General features: G+C 38.6%; 1 protein-coding gene and 1 long non-coding RNA gene across 3 annotated transcripts in view; one reads left to right on the top strand and one right to left on the bottom strand.

Moving 5' to 3' along the window:
* BACH1 (BTB domain and CNC homolog 1) overlaps nucleotides 1-11,026 on the bottom strand; it is a 31,375-nt gene extending 20,349 nt beyond the window's left edge. Inside the window, exon 1 of the mRNA XM_060770452.2 lies at nucleotides 10,878-11,026. The gene's annotated coding sequence lies outside the window, so the exon portion shown is untranslated. The remainder of the gene's footprint in view (nucleotides 1-10,877) is intronic.
* A 137-nt stretch (nucleotides 11,027-11,163) lies between these two features.
* Nucleotides 11,164-20,311, top strand: LOC132771906 (uncharacterized). 2 transcript variants are annotated; one of them, XR_010909649.1, is made up of 4 exons: nucleotides 11,185-11,385; nucleotides 13,687-13,792; nucleotides 17,769-17,963; nucleotides 20,237-20,311. It is a non-coding gene; the product is annotated as an uncharacterized lncRNA (long non-coding RNA). The 2 variants fall into 2 exon arrangements; XR_010909648.1 differs by lacking the exons at nucleotides 11,185-11,385; nucleotides 20,237-20,311 and adding an exon at nucleotides 11,164-11,178 and having other exon boundaries at nucleotides 17,769-18,114.
* The last annotated feature ends 314 nt before the right edge of the window (nucleotides 20,312-20,625 follow it).

Below are 20,625 nucleotides of genomic sequence, written 5' to 3'. Positions count from 1 at the left end.
ACCAACCTAGGTCAATAACTACAACTGACACCCATGCTTCAGCATTTACACTGCTTTCTCTTTACTGTTTGGACATAATCCCAAGTGCTGAATCAACATCTAGACTGTGTGAGGTCTATCCCATCACCACTCCAGGTGCTTACAGATTTTACAGTATTTCAAGAATGCAGTTTGGCTTGTTCTATTTGTGCTGCAAACCTGAATGGCAAGTATCAAGATATCCTAAATGGTTGGCACTGGATAATTCTCTCTTTTCCCTGAAACACTTACAAGACCGTATTTCTGAATTGCAATTAACAGCTAATCTTTAAGCAGCCATGGGGAAGTGTTTGCCTCGTTTAACTTACTTTGCTGATTTTATTACACATACAAGGAATGGGTCCAAAATAAATACCTAAAAATGAAATAATTATTTACAGCTTGCATGTCCATGATTGAAAGGACATGGTAACAATTGCAATGACTCTTTTGGGACATTTATTCAATGTTGTTTGAAGTTGGAAATTTGCTTCAATGAAATAAAAGCAAAAAAAAAAAATAGAACAAAAAAAGCCATTAAGTAATTCAAAATGATTGTTTAATTTTCTTTTTAAACAACAATGTCTTCTATTCAGGCATGAGGTATATTCTCTTTGTTAACAAATTAATTAAAAGGACAGCACCACTGTGCTCATTTCAAATCGTAGAATATTTTGAACATGATATATATTCCAAGTTTCTTTAGACCAAAGTTATATTAATTTTCATAACCCCTCACTCATGCATACTATATCTGCCTTACATAATCTTGTCTAATATCAATACTTGCCTTTATATTCAGGAAGTTCCAATGGGATTTCCCAATAGCATTGTGTCAAGTAATGAAGTGTTTTTACATTCTTCCTTATTGCAGTACATATCTAATTCTGCACACAAATAGCTAAACTGCTTACTGAATGTACAACTCTGAGATAGTTAATAAAACCTGCAAGGGGTGTGTGCTGTAAAATAGGTGTGGAAAAGGAAACACCACAAACTGAGACATGGTGTCTCAGTTTGTGCAATGAGATGTGCCTAGTTGTGTGCACATCTCATTGCACACAACTAGGCGTCAAACTTTTAGTATCTAGTTCACGTAAAAGCCACCAGTGGCAGATATATGTTCCTCCGTCTCTCCAGCTAATGCTTGATATTCCTAATTTCAGCTCTTTTAAACATTATTTTTAAAAGCATGTTTTTCTTATCACCCCCCCCCCCATCACATATAATCAATTTGCATGCTAGATTTGCAGCCCAAGCACAGGAGGAAGCTAAAGAGAAATTTTCTGTCAAGCTGAGTCATTTCTTCCTTGTGCATCATCCCAGATCAATAAATTTTGCTATTGAAGGACAAATTGTGCAACTGTGTTGCCTAAGTGGGTCTGTAGAAATGTAACCTGAACCTTAAACAGCTCTGTTAAGGAAGCAGCAGAATGAATACTCTTTCAAATGTATGGCCCCTAACATTATTCATTAAGAGTTGCAATAAAAATAAGAGAGAAACATCATTACAAGTTCTGGACACATGTTGTTGCCAACTTTGGAAATAATTTCAAATGTTGTTTGACTCTCAAGCACTAGAATAGAAGATTTGAGTCCCCTGGGTTCATTTTTTCCTACTATAAACAAAAGTTGTCCCACTATACTTATTGATTTATGCCATCACTTCATCTAATTTAATATAGATTCCATGCCACCTGTGGTTTTAGCAAAGTGCTTCAAACCGTATACGTTTTGTTTAATTTAATATGCTTGTATTTTACTTTTATCACAGCTTGTGTTTTTTGGTCTGGAATATGTTTAGAACATAATAATAACAATAATAATAATCATCATCATCAATCATCATCATCTTTATTTATATTCCACCCTATCTCCTCGTAGGGACTCCGGGCAGATTCCAAACATAAAAGGTGAACATTAAATGTCTGAACATAGTAACAATACACCCATAATAATGAAAATTGACAACCCACAATTGATTCTTCACACACTCTTTTGGATATGGGACATTTTCATACCCCACTAAATAGTATTACTCTCACTAGGGAGAAATAACAGTTCACAACATATACAAGTGTTCTTTTAAAATATATATATTATTGTATTGGAGGACTAAGCTCTTGCCTTTCTCTACACAGAGAAGGGGATGGCTCCTTTTTTTAAAAAAAAAAAGAGTTAAGGTACAGTTCTCTTTCTGACCTGTATATAAATCAGCCCATTTTTATTAATTTCTTGGCCAAAATTCCTAAACTTATATGCAAGATATATAGCAATTAAGGGATGACTACTAGAGTTCTTTAAAATTCTCACAAAAGAGGAGCCATGTCAATTAAAGTGGTATTAAAGTATTAACAGATTAATCAAATGAGAACAAAATTCACATCAAATGTGTCAGATCATGCCCCTACATAGTAAATTATGGTTTTTCACAAATATTGTCATTTGTGATTCACAACACAATACGTTTTTCAATGCCTTACATAAACGGCAATCTTTAAGTCTTTAAGATATCATATCAACGGGCAGCACACTCAAGAAAAACATTGTCTGGTTGCCATGATAATGGTTGCCTACTATGCAAGGAATGCCCTTTATCCTAAGTGCTTTCCCTGAACTTTATATCATCAGAATGCTTTTTACATCACGTATAAAAAAAACCTTGCATGTCACAGAAGATTAAAACATGAGTATACTCAATGAATAGATCCTGTTCCTGACTGACCTTGGAAACGAAGCATATCAGTTCTGATTAATGATTGGATGGGAGACCACCACTGGGTATCAGGTGTTCTAAGCTGTATTTCATATGAAAGAACTAGGGAACTCCCACCTGCATATTTGCTGCTTAAGAAAACTCTATGAAATTCATGAGATCACCATAAGTCAACAGGTGACCTGAAGGCTTGTGTGCACACACACACATACAAACACACACAACAAATATTAAGTGCTGTAGGCTGTATTTTAGAGGAGGGAGCTGACGAACAGCAATTATCAGTATGCTTTGCCTATAAAACCTTATGGACTTCATTAGGTCACCATAAGCTGGCATGTGGCTTGAAGGCACATAGCTCACATATACAAATTGGAATTGAGGCCTGGTAAAACATCTGTACTTCTTGCACAAGAAAACCCTATGAAATTCATGTCCTCATACGCTGACGGATGACTTAGGGGTATGCTTGAGTACGTACATACACCCAGAAACACACACATAAAATCAATCAGAATGCTAAGGAAAATTAATCAAATTAGTGTTCAATGCCTGGAGTTGTTGAGACCAAAATGTAAGATCTGACACAAAAGTAACCAAATAAAAATAAATAGCCATGCAATGTCTCATAGCATACGTTTAAGCACTGATACTTTTAAGATAACTTTTGGTTCTGTGTCCTCAGACGTTTTGACAATTGAAACAAAATGACCAAAAGTTTTTCTTGTTTTATTTATCATGTTAATAGCAAGTTTGATATGAATAGTGAAGATGGTAATTAAAGAGACAAGACCTGAGCTCTTAGTGTTACAATGAGACTCAAACCAACACAACGTGGCATAGCTACTGATTTTGCTTTTTAAAGAAAAATACCAATTCAAGGAGAAATGTTTGTTTTATACTAAATGGATAAAGCCCCTCAACTGCCAGCTTTCAGAAATCTTTAACAGCCATTTCTTGAAAATCTATAACATATTAGTTCCCAGCCCTTCAATCAGTGTTGATAACATGCAGTGTCATCCTATGGTGTACAGGGGCAATGTAAAAAAATTTAAATGAGCATGTAGACTCAGAACATAAATCTTCGAAGATTCTTTGGCTAGCTGTGTCAGAGACTTCACAGAAAATGATGGAGTTAAATCAAACAAAAGAAAACAACTGAAAACTGATTCCTCAGAACATTCACCACATATGAAAAAATGTCCCCTATTGGGTTTCACATTTCCAACATTTGTTTTGCATATAATACACATTTTGTAATACATTTTACTGTTATATGTTTTTAATTGTGTTACTTGTAACTTTTGTTTGTATTGGGCTTGGTCCCAATGTCGCTTCGGGGAGATAGAGGCGGGATATAAGAATAAAGTTGTTGCTGTTGTCGTCATCACCATCACCATCTAAGACATTTTCCATAGTATTTCCTTTCCCATGGCCTGAATAGTAAATCTAACTATGTCAGGAAAACCAAAATGATCATGACAGTTGATTATACAGAATGTTGGTTTTTATATCTCTATATCAGTGGTTCTCAACCTGGGGTCCCCAGATGTTTTTGGCCTACAACTCCCAGAAATCCTAGCCAGCTTACCAGCTGTCAGGATTTCTGGGAGTGGAAGGCCATAAACATCTGGGGACCCCAGGTTGAGAACCACTGCTCTATATGGTCAAAGGCCTGTGAGTGCGACTGGAGGCTTAGATGTGACAGTATGTACCAATATATTATTGTCCAGGAAGAAGAATATCATCTCAAATTGCAATTTCTTCTGAAACACTAGAAAATGTTGCTATCCAGCCTCTGTTGACAGATGATATCTGCTGAACAGTTAACCAGCCTATGCAATCTAAAATATTTTTCCTCTCTGTACTTTGGCCAAAATGTGGACAATATTGGTTTTTCTATTAAGGAAAACCGCACACATAGAGGTGCAAATTATCAAGTTACAGTGGCCTTTTAAATGACCATTGCCTAACCAATCCCACTTTAACCACCTTTCCTTTTATGCAGGAAGAGAGATGTTGCAGATGAATGCTTGCAGTAGATAAGAGCTGCTGATTCATTATGTTATGCTGACATGGCATGAAACAGCATTTTATTGAGAAAGAATGCTTGATCTTTGTAGCTGCCTAGTTGGTCACTATTAGTAATGGTCACCTCTTATTACTTTACAGATCAGTTTTAGCTTTGACAATTCAAAAGCATTTGGTTAATATGATAAACCATTGAGAAGAAAATAATATTTCAGAGCTACTTTTGCCTCTTTTGTGTGAAAGGTAACTTCAAATGCATCTTGATGGGGGAAACAACTATATAATAGAAAATATAATTTCTATATTCTGAATTCTAGAATATTTTGATGTATTGTCAAGCCAGTGTAACATAGGCAGGAAATGCATAACCCTCCAGAAATGAAAGTCCCAGAAGTCATCATCATTTCCCAGACTGCTGGAAGTTTTAATCCAAGAACATATTTTATCTTGAATCAGTTTTTTTCTCATAGGCAAAAAATATGATAAACCGCACTCATACATTCAGCCACAAATGTAAATGGTTATCCTCAGTATTTGTCACAATGTAAATATGTAATTACTGGTGTGGGGAATATAGATATAAGGAATAAAATATATCCAGGAAACCTGGGATCAATCATGCCCTCAGTCTAATCTTATTTAATTGGGACACAACCTATTTATGGCTACCTCAAAAATATATTTCCATGTAGAAACCTTTCCTATACTACAGTTTTAAAAGTAGAAACCATATACAAATTCATTTCCAACACGTGAAAAACAAGATGAGGAACTGAACTTTTCAACTATGAAAGTGAATTAAGACTATTAAATCAAATAACTACAGCCTCATCCCAGACATAAAAAGATATCTTTTTACGTTAGGCAGTCCAAACTGTACTTAGTGATAATGTGATCATATGTATAACTCTAATACCACCAATTTCATCTTTTGAAGATTACTCTTCATATCAACAGCACTCTAGTGTTCCTCATTCAAAGTGTTGGTAACTGCTTAGCTCAAAAAGATTGCCTTAATTACAACACAAATCTTGCAGAACCAAGATCTTAAGAATTATTAATCACAAGACACTTCACACAAAAAGGATGTTGCAATCCAATCTTCTGATATACTGTGGCTACAATCTTGTATATCTGAGTGCACTAAATTTGTTGAAATACAATACTGCAATCTAGCCTGCTAGTTCTAAATGTAATTATTTGGCAGTTCCTAGTAACATACTTTCAGGTTGCCTTTAAGAACCAGACGTTACTGTATTAAAATGATGGGCAGAAATGCATCATTCAGTAAAATTAAGTTGTACTGTTCATACCAATGGCCTGGGACCTAGGAGATCCAGGCTCTCCCTGCCCCACGATTCATTAATTTCAGAACAATCCTACTCTCTTAGCCTGACCTAATTCACAGGACTGTTCCGAAAACAATGGGGTGAAAAGTCATGCAATACAGTTTCATTTGCATTCACTGGGAAAAGGCAGGTTATAATTTTAACTAAATGAACTCAGCAGGACCTTCAAGTAAACACGGAAGGGACTGCATTACAGTTAGCCCTCCCCATTAAGTGCACAAAATTCCTGCAAAAGAGGAACAACTTTTTAAAAATGTGTTGTTGTTTTTTCTGAGAGAGCATCTGCCTAGGAATCTCTTGGTTCTCCAGCACCACTTTACTGTCAATTCCTACTGAACTCTATGGTCAACTTTCACTGGAAATTGATAGAAAGAATTGCACTGGATGACTTAAAAGATTCTTAAAAAAATTGTCAGAAATCGGCAAAAGTCAAACTCTCAAATATGAAGGGTTGACTGTAGCATGGAGGTTGGGAATGCTTCTCATTTTTCAACTGTCCTGTCTGTTTTCCTACTGAAATTTTAATTTTTGGATTGTACAGAATGCATTTGATTATACATTGCTCTCTCGCTACTTCATGGTTCGCTTTTAGTGGACTCACTGTTTTGCGGGTTTTTGAAAATATTGAAATATTTACGTCCGGGGAGGCCAGGGACCCCAGAAGTGTGGCGGCCTGAGGCACAGCGGGGAAAGGCTGCCTCCCTTGCCTGCACAGACCCTGGAAGTGCGGTGGTCTGAGATGCGGCGGGGAAGGCCTGCCTCCCTGGCCTGATGCTGCCTGCATGGCTCCGGAGGCTCTGCAGAGGTCTGCGGAGGCCAGGGAGGCAAGCAGGCGCCATTGGGATGGGCCGGGAGGTGGGTAAGGAAGCACGGGTAAGAAAATAATATATAAAAATGTATAAATCTTAAAATTAATATGGCGTTCCTACTTTGCGGATTTTCAGTTATTGCGGGTAGTCCTGGAACGGAGCCCCCCCCCCCCTCAATAAGTGAGGCAACACTGTAGTAATTTTGCTGCAGGGATAGTAACTGAAAAGTTTCTATGAGTTAAAATGAATTTTAAAATACTACAACTATGCCATGGCTGCCAAGCCTACAGTGAAAATAAATCATCACAGATTATTTATCATCCAAAAATCCCAACATAATTTGAGGGTTCAAAAGAGAACATACTAGAATATAATTCATTTTGCCTCTGACCAGTTGAATATGCTTAGGATTTGAAATACAGTTTTTCCTCATAGTTCTCAAACTTTTGAACTTTTTTCTTTCCACACCTCCACATTCAAAACTTTCTCCATGAAGTGCTTCATCACTTAGAACTGATGCCAAGTTGAAGTATGGAGATTCTCACATGCAGCTGCTTTACATTTCTAACAGTAAAGACACACAAGTACTATACTACTCCAATACAGTACTGGCATTAGAACAGAAACAGAGTATGATAATATTAACTCTCTTTTCCTTTTAAACAAATCCACAGATCACCATGTAGTTCTTTTTTTCCCTGACTCACACTGTACTAATAAAGAAATTGTGATTTGTACACAACTTTATGTCAATAACTGGTGGTGAGGAATCTTTCGAACACTTCATGGTATCAAATTTTCAAGAATTCTTTCCCTTTAACACTTCAGTGGTCCTCTTTTCTTAAACTATCCAACCAAGGCTTTGGAGACCTATCCTGCGTATGCTTACACAAACATCTCTCACCTTTACTTACATCAGCTTTTACTTTCAAGCCATCTTTTACATCCAGCTTTTGACTTCCTAAAGTTCAGCCTATGCTTGTTTACGTTGAAGGATTCACGAATTTTGGCTAGCCTTGATGTTCAACACCAAGCTACACAGAACTTTTAGAAATAGCCTAAGCACTTCCAAAGTGTACACTCTAATCTCTATCTATATAACTATTTCTTTTCTTAAACCTGAGAGGCACTTCCAAAGCATCTTGATCCTTATGAGTCTTTCAAAAATGTTCAAAACTTTCAGACCTCACAGCAGAACAGAATCTTCTGCTAGAATTAAAAACCTACTCACTGGTAGCAAGCTGAATATGTTCTAATGAATTTAATGGCCTTGTGAAGAAAGACAATGGAGGTGTAGCAGATCAGGGTTTAAGATATACTGTATGCTCTATAAGACACAATGCATGTCCCAATGAGGAAGAGCTGGGCGTTACACACATCACTTTACTTTTTATATATCAGACTATGCCAATAAAGTTACCATTATAGCAAACAAAACTACAGCAATCAAATGGTATCCTTTATTACAAAACCTTTGAAGTTTTCATTGTAGTCATAAAACTAAAGTTGAGACAAGCCTAAATTTTTTTCATTAGATTTTAAATTCAAGCTTTATTTCCAATTTTATCCATTTGCCTTGAAATGGGAGATGTTTAGCTTGCAGTATAATTTGGCAGCATCCAGAGAGGCAAAAGTTCACATCAAGGGAGTAAGGGATCAGAAATTCAGTTGATTATTTAGCTATTTTGACAGAGCTAGAACTTTCTGTCACTCTGGATAGAAAAATAGAGAAGGCAGAATGAGGGAAAGGGGCACAATGGATTGCTTGGGATGTTATTTTGCCATTTTTCCTCATAAACTTACAACCTTGGTCTATCGTTGCCTGTTATATTGAGTTTGCAAATGCCTGCTCAAAAAGCCAGGTTTAAACTTTTTTGCGAAATGTTAAGAGGGAGGGGGCCGATCTAATATCCCTAGGAAGGGCATTCCACAGCCATATACCCACTTGCCTTGTTTCTAACAAACTTCACAACCTCTGAGGATGCCTGTCATACTACGTCATCACACTAGCAAATGAATCCACATAAAAACCGGTTTCTGCCTCCTACAGAATTCTGGGGTTTGTAGTTTAGTGAAGCTGTTAAAGGCTCCTCCCTAAACCCCAGAATTCTGCAGGAGGCAGCAACCAGATTTAAAGTGAATTCATTCTCTAGTGTGATGAGGTGATGTGGGTGAAACATCAGGAGAGAATGCTTTTGGAACATGGCCATACTGCCTAGAAAACTCACAGCAACCCAGTGATTCCAGCCATGAAAGATTTCGACAACACTTGTGAAAAAGCTTTTAAAACTCCACGTTTCATACATGACTTCATGCAAATAATGCTGTTAATGATACTATAATAGATGTCAAGGTAATATAAGCAAAACGACATAAGCAAGATCTCATTTTTAAAAAGTAGGTTGAACTACCACTCAGGCAACAGGATTTCCTGTAGGTTTACCACAACAACATCTGTTTCTCACAAAACTCTTTTCAGAACCAATATCAGCAATGAGTCTTATGTCACTGTGTGTGTTATTTGGCATAAACTTTTCCAGCTGGCACAAAATTATACACCAAAAGAATCTTATGAGTCCTTAAAATCTTTGCTGCATTTGCTGCTATAACCTCAAAGGCCGTCGATTCCCCCAAACAAGTCTCTTTAATAGCAATCTAGCCCTACAACGAGATGCTACAACAGACTGGACTAGCACTGAAACTCTATTAGTCATAATAAACTGGTGATAATTTAACAATTTTTAAAATTGTAATTATTTTTAAAAATGACTGATTTTTCAGCTGTTTACATTGGCTTTGGAAGGAAGGCAGATTGTGAAATGAGTAATTATTATTACTCATTCCCCAGAACCTTTAAGGCAGGCCAGGGCAAACTTGAGCTCTCCAGGTGTTTTGGACTCTTAAGCAGCTGAGAGGGAAAAGGAAAGGGCCTCAGGCTATTAGGAATTATGGGAGTTGAAGTCCAAACACCTCGAGGGCCAAAGTTTGCCCAGGCCTGCTTTAAGGGATAACTTTAGCGTGTAGGGAGTATCTATTGTAGCTCTAATGAGGTTCAATTATCCTTTTAACTGCCATGGCTGTGGAATTATGGGATCTGTAGTTTGTTGGGGCAGCAGGACTCTTGGGGCCCTTCCACACAGCCCTATAACCAAGGATATCAAGGCGGAATAACCCATAATATCTGGTTTGAACTGGAATTTATGTATTTATTTATTTACGACATTTATATGCTGCTCTTCTAACCCCAAAGAGGACTCAGAGCGGCTTACAAGTTTTATATATATATATATATATATATATGCACAATATATTATATTATTAGCATAGTACAGTATCAGTATTATATATCACTATATTGTACTATACCATTACATTGTAATATTATTAGTAATATTACATGCAATATGAAATATATAATTATAATATCATATATTATTAGTATTACATTGTACTACATTATAAATATTACATATATATACAATATATTATATTTATATATATATATATATATATATACATGGCAGTGTGGACTCAGATAACCCAGTTCAAAGCAGATGTTGTGGGTTATTCTGCCTTGATGTTCTGGCTGTGTGGAGGGGCCCTTGGTCAGAGAAGGCTAAAAACCTGGTAAAGCTATCTATATTTTCCATGAGCCATGGCAGTGAAGCCATTAATTCTTCACTGTAGATACACCCTTGGATATCCCACAACGAAAACCACCCCACACGTCCTCATTATCGTGCCCAATATACGCCCCCTTTCACCCCAGTCCTGGACTGGGACTTCCCTTCCCAAAGCAAGGAGGCAACAAGCGCAGGCTCAGGGACTCCAGTCCTGGGATGTGCGCATGCGCAATGGGACTCTCCTCCCCTCCCCTCCTCCCTCCCCGCTCCTGCTCCCTCAAGACCCGGCTCCCACGGCGCGAGAGGCCTCTTCGCTCGCCCGCCCACTCACCCGCCTCGGGCCCATAAGCGCGCGGCCCTTCCCGGGAACGCCGGCCATGCAACCTCCTTCCCTCAGGGCCAGCTCGACCGCGGATCCTGCCAGCGCCGCGAACACCCGACCCACCACAGTCAGGTGACCACCTCAGAACCGCCTCCGCCCCCTGCGCGCTCATTGGGCGCCGGATTCCGATGACGTCCACTTTCTCCCTCTTTCCTCCCTACGCGGCGCCTTCCCCTTCTGTTTTGATGCGCATGCGTCGCTCTCGCGCTCTCTTCTTCTTACCCCCCCCCCCCCCCGCACGTTTTCTCAGGTAATAGAGCGGCGCGTCGTCATTGCTCCGAAGGTCTCCCCGCGAGCGTCCCTTCGCCAGTGGCGCGCGCTTGATTCAAGGTTCTCGCGCCCAAAGGGAGGTTTGCCCAGCATGAGGCGTTTCCCGCGCCTCAGTGTCGGGCTGTACAAACACATCAAAACGATCAGCCAGGCTTTGAAGCTGCAAGGTCATCAAATGCTAATCATGGTCGCCAATTACAACATAATAATATAATAATTATAATATATTAATAACATAATATATAAATGTTTGTATATATATATATATATATATATACATACACATACATACTAGCTGTACCCGCCACACGTTGCTGTGACCAACCTTCCCTCCCTCTTCCTCTTCTTTCCTTCCCTCTTTCTTTCCCCTTTTTTTCTCTCATTCCTTCTCTCCTTCCTCCCTCCCTTCCTCCCACCTTTTCCTTCCTTTTCTCTTTCTCCCCTTTCTTCCTTCTCTACCTATTCTTGGACTGCAACTCCCAGCAGTCCTCCTGATCCATCTAGCCACCTACCTATCTCTATGTAATCTATCTGGAGGATTGCTGGGAGTTGCAGTCCAGGAATAGGAAATTGGAGATATGCAGGGATTGGGATGCTCTCGAAGAAATGTAAGGAGAAGAAAGCTTGCACCTTGGAATTAGTGCATTTGGATCATCCTCCTCTCCTAAAGGGTCTGGTCAAGGGGATGCTGGGAGCTGTAATCCAGAAGAGGGTGTGGATATGCTATTATATGTTTTGTTTGCTGGGGAGTCGTTTGTGTGCATGTGCTATTGCATATTTTTGCTTTTTTTGGCTTTTAAGTTGCTTCCGCTATGTTTTCCAGTGTTTTTATGAGTGATGGTCACTCGTTGGCCTCATAAGTGTATTGTGCCCAAATTTGGTGTCAATGCATCCAGTGGTTTTTGAGTTATGTTAATCCCACGAACGAACATTATCTATCCATCTATCTATCTATCTATACACACACACACTTGGCTCTTCAAGCAAGCTTTTGGAAATGCAGTGGAATAGTTAACATGAAACTATGAATAATGAACATGGGTGATTGTATGATAGCTGGGTCCCCCTGCTATGAGCGCTACACAGATGCCGCAAAGGGAAGGGATTGCATGGTGGAGAGAGGAACCGGAGTGAGAGTGGGGAGAGCGAGACACTGAGGGCGGGAATATACTTTATAATATAATAATAACACTTTATTTGTACCCCGCTACCATCTCCCCAAGGGACTTGGTGCGACTTACATGAGGCCAAGCCCGCAATACATCAATAAACAGAACATCAATAAAATAAACATCAATAAACAATCAATGCAATATAAATCATAATCACATAAACAAAATAGACAATAAGCAATCAACAGTAACATATAAACATTTAAAACCAAAGGCCGGGCCAAATGTGATAAATTTAAATTAAAAAAATAGTGCTTATGTGAACCAGGTAGGATATAATTGGGATAGAAATACCTTTCTGACCGCATCTTGGCCTACGAGCCCACGAGGACCTTGAGATCGTCTGGGGAGGCCCTTCTCTCGATCCCGCCTGCATCACAGGCACGGCTGGCGGGGACGAGGGAGAGGGCCTTCTCGGTGGTGGCCCCCCGGCTGTGGAACACTCTCCCGGCACACATCAGACAGGCGCCCTCCCTCATGTCCTTTCGAAAAAGCCTTAAGACCTGGCTGTTCGAGAGGGCATTTAATTAAGTGGTAAGCAACAACATTACGGTAATGAGAACTGGAATGGTATAAGGAAGATGAGACTGGCTATGATTCTACTAAGAGACGAAGCGGATTTTTATGTAGTTTGTATTTGTCGTATAGTTATATGTTGTTGATACTGGCCTTTGTAACTGTCTTTTTATGTGTACTGTACACCGCCATGAGTCGCCCGTAAGGGCTGAGAATGGCGGTTAATAAGTGCATCAAATAAATAAATAAATAAATAAATAGGATTTTTAGAGAGAATGAGGGAATGCAGTCAATCCTAAAGCAGTAGTAAAGTGCATTTTGAGGACATAATGCTGAGGGTTTTCCTTATTCTGGGAAGGCACACTGGAACAACCACATTTTCAAGCTCCTCCTAAAGACTGCCAGAGATGGGGCATGTCTGATGTCTCTGGGAAGTGAGTTCCAGAGTCGGGGGGCCACCACCGAGAAGGCCCTTTCCCTCGGCCCCACCAATCGCTCCTGCGAAAGAGGCGGGAGCGTGATCAGGGCCTCTCCAGATGATCGAAGAGATCGTGTGGGTTCGTATACAGAAATGTGGCCATTTCAGTTGCATTTGAAGGAAGGATAGTAAGGAGGGGAGGGTAAGGGTTGGGATTAGGGTTAGGGTGAGGGTAAGGGTTACATTTTAGGGTTAGGGGTTAGTGTTAGAGTTAAGTATTATCTGTTATTATCTGTGTCTGACCTGGCTTACATTACCTCAGTCTCTCACTGCCCCCCCCCCCCCCCCCGGTCTCAGTAACGTGTTCCATTCTGTGTTGCAGAAACAGCGTAATGCTTGTAGCAGGGGGACCCAGCTATCATACAACCACCTGAACATGGAATAGCTAGAAGATGCTATTGGAAAATGATTTTAACAGGACAACACTGGTGACTATATGATTTAATGATTGTAATGGTTTTTATATGATTATGCTAATTGTTTTAATCGTATTTTTATGACTGTATGGCATCGAATGGTTGCCAATCTGTAACCCGCCTTAGGGCTGAGAAAGGTGGCCTATAAATGTAGTAAATAAATATAATAAAATATAATATAATAATAACATAATAATATATAAATGTCATAAATAAATAATAAAAATAATAAAGCTTCATTTATATACCACCTTATCTCCCCAAGAGGACTCAGGGTGGTTTCCAACATAAGGCAAAACATTCATTTGCCAGAAAGGAAAACCATACAAACAAATTAAAATAAACATCATAAAACAAACGTAAAATTCTGCTAAAACAAACACAAAAATTTAAAAACCTTTATAACTCTATCAGACAAGTTCAAAATACCATTGGGCCAGAATTGCAACATGGGCATGGCCCACTATGAAACGCCTGGGCAAGGGCTAATGCAATAGAGTATCATGGGCCAGGGAAGTGGATAAAGTGCAGAGCCTACAGACTAATCATTCTCAAAAACCAGCCAGGTTTTGAGGTCCCTATGGAAGGAGGACAGTGTGGGAGCTTGCCTAATCTCTTTGGGGAGGGAGTTCCAAAGTCAGGGGGCCACCACTGAGAAGGCCCTGGCAGATCTTCTAGCCCGTGCAGGTTCATAGGTGGAGATGCGATCATGAAGAGAGGCAGAGCCCAAACATTAACACTTGCCTCAAGCCGACAAGAGTTCTTTCTCCCACCCAGAACTTTCCACAGACATATACACTCCACTTGCCTAGTTTCCAACAGAAACCTCAACCTCTGTTTTTGTGAAATTATATTATATTAGTGTAATTATGTTTTATTTAAGTTTTATTTAAGTAGCTGTATTTCGTATTACTTTAACCTTAATTATTTTCTGGTAATTAGTTTATTACTGTCCATTTTGCATTCCTGATGATGTGTGATTTTAAATTATGGCATTGAATATTTGCCTTTTTATATGTATATAAACTGCCCTTTGAGGAGAGAGGATGGTCTAGAAATTATTATTATTATTATTATTATTATTATTATTATTTCCCAAATTTCTCATAAAGCTTTCCATTACCAGGATTGGTTTCATTCACAAAATTTGGCGTAGAAAACGAAGCTTGTGCTTCTCTGGCTTTCTTCCAGTTTCCATTAGTGAGAATTTATCAGTTTATATTGCTTTGACAGAAATACGCTGCTACTGGTAGAAAACAAATATGCTTGAGCTAATTAGGAGCAATATTAATAATTCAGCTGTTTTTCTTGGAGTGACATTTGATTCTGCTGTAATTAGTGTATTTATTTCTAACCCCTTTCCGTGAAAAACCAAAATATTCTCAGTTGGATCCAAAACTTAGCTCTGGGTTTATGCCAGTTATATTTCTAAATATCGGAAGTGGTTTTGTATATTTTTATTTTCTAACTGAATAGAGGAAAAAATAAGGTATTTCCATTAGTTTCCGTGCTTCAACCGCCATCTATCCCATCCTCTCTCAAATTATACATAGCGTTGGCAAGTGGGGTTTATATATCTGTTAAATGTCCAGGATGGGAGAAAGAACTCTTATCTGTTTGAGGCAAGTGTCAATGTTGCAATTGGCCAGCTTGATTAACAAACACTCTGATGAAATACATTGGGGGAGTGGGGAGGAAAATATTTGCTCCAACTTCTGTTTCCCATTAAAAGGTAAACTGCCAGTGGAGGGAGCTCAAGCCCCGCAGTGCTATGAAATCTAACCATGAAGGAGGAGATACTGGGATGAAGATCCAAAGATTAATATGTAAATTAATGTTCCCAGCATTAGAGACAAACAATTATTTTTACATTATGTTTTAGAAGCCTGTTTTTTCCATCCTATTTAAGGAAGTAGTTTTTTGCAGCATAAAAAGGAGAAAGAAAGTGGGAGGATAGAAAAAGAAATCAGGCAGCACCTTTAAGACTAATTGGTTTTTATTTTGGCATGACCTTTCCTGGATATACATTCCAGGTCCCTACCTGATCATGCTCATGGATCATGAATTAGGAGTGAAACAGTTCCTCCAAGCATTTCCACATCATGGCTAAGCGGGTGCTTGCATAATTTTATCTACAGTAGTATACTTTTTCATGAACATTTTTAATGCTTTAAGATCCATGAGTATGTTCAGCTAGGAATCCCAATTAAACAAGAAAGCCTCTGGTTTCACTACTGATATGTAAAATTATTACTCAAAGCATTGTCCAGTCTAAAGGGAAACATTACTATGTTCCCTTGAAAAAATTTTTATTTAATTTGTGTACTACCTTTCTCCGAGATGGCTCCCAGATTTTTTAAAAAATGGCTTATAAATCTTATGTATCTTCTGCTTTTGTTCTGCGTGAAGTATTTATATACAATCATAACTCTTGAATCCACTGTTGTTCAAGTTCATATTGAGAAATGCAGTCAATTCCTTAAAGTAAACCACATTTTTTTCTCTTTTTACTTTGAGTTGTTATGAGTTGTTATGATACTTTGTGGTTTTCCTTGATAAGGCACACAACACAAATAAAGACATGACTCTTGAATGAGACAGCAGAACGGCTTTAATTCTGAGGACTGAACTTTCAGAACAAAGATAAAGATCAGTAGCTGAAAGCTCATATAAAAAGCCCCAGTTTCACCATGACTGTGCTGTTATGGTGCACGCAAGAATTACTTTTTATCCTTGAAAGCATAGGGATAATGAAGTTTTCCTTCAAAAAAAGTCACTGAAGCATTTGCACACACACACACCAGATTAAATTACAATGTCTGACCTCTGGAAAGGATTTTGAAAGACCATCATAGAACACAGTGGATAGCATTCATCTATGGCAAAGACAGAAGAATGGGAGGCAAAGAGAGCAGTCAAACTTTACAACACGTACTGGTATTTCCTTTTGCTTTCATGAAACCTGCAGTTGTTGGGCTGTGACCTGTCCCTACAGAGTTTTACACTGTAAGTGCTAAGCGTGTATGATGCAGACAAATAGAGGTCCATGCTGCAAATGCTTTTATCTGATCTTATCTTCATCTTACATTGGAGTGCTGTAAGTGGATGTTGACTTCCATTGCATCCCACACTCTGTTCACTGTAAAATAATGACAGGAAAATTGTTTATACTAGGCCTGCTATGATATCACATCATTCTTGGGGAATAGTCAATTTCTGGAGCAGTATATGACTGTGTGTGTGTGTGTGTGTGTGAGAGAGAGAGAGAGAGAGAGAGAGGAGCGACTTGAGAAACTGCAAGTCACTTCGGATATGAGAAAATTGGCCGATTGCAAGGACATTGCCAAGGGACACCTGGATGTTTTACCAGCCTGTGGGTGGCTTCTCTCTCACATGAGAAGCTGAAGCTGACAGATGGGACCTCACCCCACTCCCCAGATTCGAACCACCAACCTTTTGGTCAGTCCTGCCGGCACAAGGATTTAACCCACTGTGCCACCAGAAGATGTGTTGTGCCATCATTATATTCCTCCCTGCCCCCTTTTTATGCTGCCAAGAACCTGTCACATTTTACCTCTTTAGGCATATCTGAGTTGGAAGAATTGGTGTGACAGTAGTGTTTCACCATTGTGAATCCTGTAGCCAGAGCTTGGAAAAACTTGTTACGATTATAGCTTCCAGAATTCCTGCAGCCAGCAAGGCCCTTCAGTATACATTGTCAGTTAAGGTGTCATAAAATAATCAGAAAATATGAAAATTATATTTTATTTGGTATTTTCCTCTGGTGAAGTACCACTTGGTGGGCTACAACACCTCTGGCATTGACTGACATGTTAAAATATGTGCATTTTTAGCATGCCGATATTATCTATGCTTCAGAGTTGTTTGTCAATAAATGCATACTTCCTATCTTTTTAAATGAATATCCATTTAAACATATTTTTAAATGTCTCAAAGTTCTGTGTGTTTCTCTTCATTTCTGTAACAGCAAACTGTAGAGGAAATGAGGCAGCACAAAAATAGAAACTGCTGACTGAACTCCCATCATGTTTTTCTGGACTCTTTCTGTTTTTGAGAGATTGGCTTTGAAGAATTACTACAGTTAACGGTCCACCGCTCCCGGTCAGATTTCACATTGATGATGCATTTCAGAGCAGACTCTTATCTGATGTCTTGACAGAAAGTAATTGATCTTTGTAACTTACATAAGTTCAGCTTTTTCTTAACTGGTGAACCTTTGTTGTTAAGAATTACATTACAATGGTAACATTTCTGGAAGGGAAATGTTGTTTTCTGAAATGTGTTCAAGCAGATTGACTTAAACATAACCTGGATGTTTGAGCAAGTCTTCAATTGACCTTCGTCGTGATGTTTTACCTGACCATGGATTAGCAATCAAGACAACGAATTGGATGACGATTTTAACTATGAGATGTCCCGATCTGTATTGGTGGCCCAATACTGCGTATGTTTTTTGTATGTATTCTTAATTTTAATTTTTATATGCTTAAGTGAATTGTATTTTTAACATTGTATATTTTAACATGTTGTAAACCGCAATGAGTCGCCGCACAGGCTGAGATATTGGCGGTATACAAGCATACCAAATAAATAAATAAATAAATAATATATGGTAGCCTGCAATTGTATAATGCTGATCCTTCCATTGTTGGACTGAGGCTCCTATTATCCTCAGTTTGTATGGTCGGAGATCATGGATAATAGGAATTATAGTACAATAACATATGGAGAACTATAAATTCTCCAACTCTTTCATAAATATTTAGCTCATTGTAAGTTCAATTGCCTATTAGACCCTGTATCTGAGTAAAGGTACTTAGGATTGGATTCCTTGGATTACTCATTGATGGATGCACAAGGTAACATCAATGTATTTTGAAACTGGAATTGGAAGTATCCTCACAGAAGAACAATCCCAATGATCTTTCCATTATTATTTTCCCTCTATTCATTGCCTCTGAGAGAAAAAAGTATTTATTGAATGTCCTTTTCTTATATGATTATTTTATTATCGTTGTATGACTTTCAACGTTCTTGAAAACTTCCTTGATTCTAGACTGGTATTGAATAATAAGTAAGTAAGTAAGTAAGTAATTGAATAATAGTAGTAAGTAATTGAATAATAGTAAGTAATTGAATAATAATGCTTAAAATAGGAAAGTGCATCGATACTCAAAAAGTTCCAGAGATCAAACCAAAATAATCATTTTGTTTGTTCAGCTGCACATGTCTGCGCTCACTGCTCATCTACTCCATTTATAAGTCACTCCACTTAAAACTGCTTATCTTTTCTAGCTATGAGTTTTTAATACGTATAACCAAACATTATATTTCACAAACCTATAGCAGTGTGATTTTGACCCAAATGAAATCAGCATAGTTTTCATTTGGCTGATGATGAAAACCCATATCACTATTTATCTCATATTTTCATGTCTCATGAATCCAGAAATGGCATGGACATATACTCAGAGGCAATGGAAGCTGGTGTCTCCAATGCCTATCTGGGCTTGAGTCTATTTGGAAGAATGGGGTCTAAAACTTTGAATAGCTAAAGAATGAACACATCACTTCACTGCCAATGGAATCACTCTTTCCCTATTTGTGTCCCCCGCCAGCCCCAGGCCCTACTTCTTCATCCAGACAAGGTTGACATCCCCAAGCTGGCCAGACTTGACACCCCCAAACCAGTGAAGTCAGGAAGCATGGCAAAAACTAGGTCAAACACCTATGAATTTGAGGCTTCTATGCCTTTAACAGCCTCTTGATTTTGAACCCGTGCCAGCACTGGATAGACTGTGACCCTTCAAGAGTTCAACGATATCAGTGTGTGTGTGCTTTGCAGGAGTACCTGTTGAGGCAATGACATACCAGGTTCTTGGCCAGAGCAATGATCCATTAATTTTTCCATTAGGTGACATCTTGAGGAAGTAGTCCAGGGTGATCAATATGAGATGCCTCAATACACCTCTAGCTGGAGCAAGACACCCAGTTGGTGCTATCCTGACTACTGCACCTTCTTGCCAGCTGCTGACTGCCCTTTGTGACCTTGCTACCTGCCTGAAAATAACACATAGCAATCATTTTCATTGCTACATTTTACACACAACAGGCAAAAGTGCAGCAACACATGATTGTCATTTTGCAAAAAAACAAAAACAAAACATGTCATGTATAGTTATCCTAAAACAGCTTTGAGCAAAAGATGTGATCAAGATTAGAGACCTAGGCTCAGCCTTGTGACTAGTAGCAATGATGGCTGAAAGATTTAAAGATTTATAGTTCAAAAATATTTTTCAAATCTGCATTATATCAGAACATTCACATAACATTAGTAAGATGTTGACTTATGAAGACTTTAAAGTGAACCTACCACAGAGTTTTTGGGGGCTGCAATTGTGGACGAACCCAAGGTCACTCCTTATGTTTCCACAGCCAAGCGGGGAATCAAAACATAGCCTCAGGAGTTGCAGACCAGCACTCAAACCACTATAACCACACTGGAATTACTGTAAGATACATTTGTTAAATTATAAGATGAAAATGTAATGTATACAAATAAAGCTTCTAAACATGTGTAGGGAAATAATGGTTTTAATAGCAGAATTTCACTTTTTACATTTTGGAATAAATGTGTAAATGTGACATGAGCATCATTATACATATATGTTCATTAAAATGCACAGTGCTGTTTATATAGTTTACATTAAACTATAACATTCAACTGACATGCAAATCCTTAGTTAGTGACATCACTGGAGGGCAATGAGATTGAGTGTGGTTTGGACAGGAAATAACGGGCGTAAGAAATATGCTTAGTGCTG

This window comes from Anolis sagrei, chromosome 3 (genome assembly GCF_037176765.1).
Source record: "Anolis sagrei isolate rAnoSag1 chromosome 3, rAnoSag1.mat, whole genome shotgun sequence".
NCBI lineage: Eukaryota > Metazoa > Chordata > Lepidosauria > Squamata > Dactyloidae > Anolis > Anolis sagrei.
This window is presented reverse-complemented; position numbering and strand designations above follow the sequence as displayed.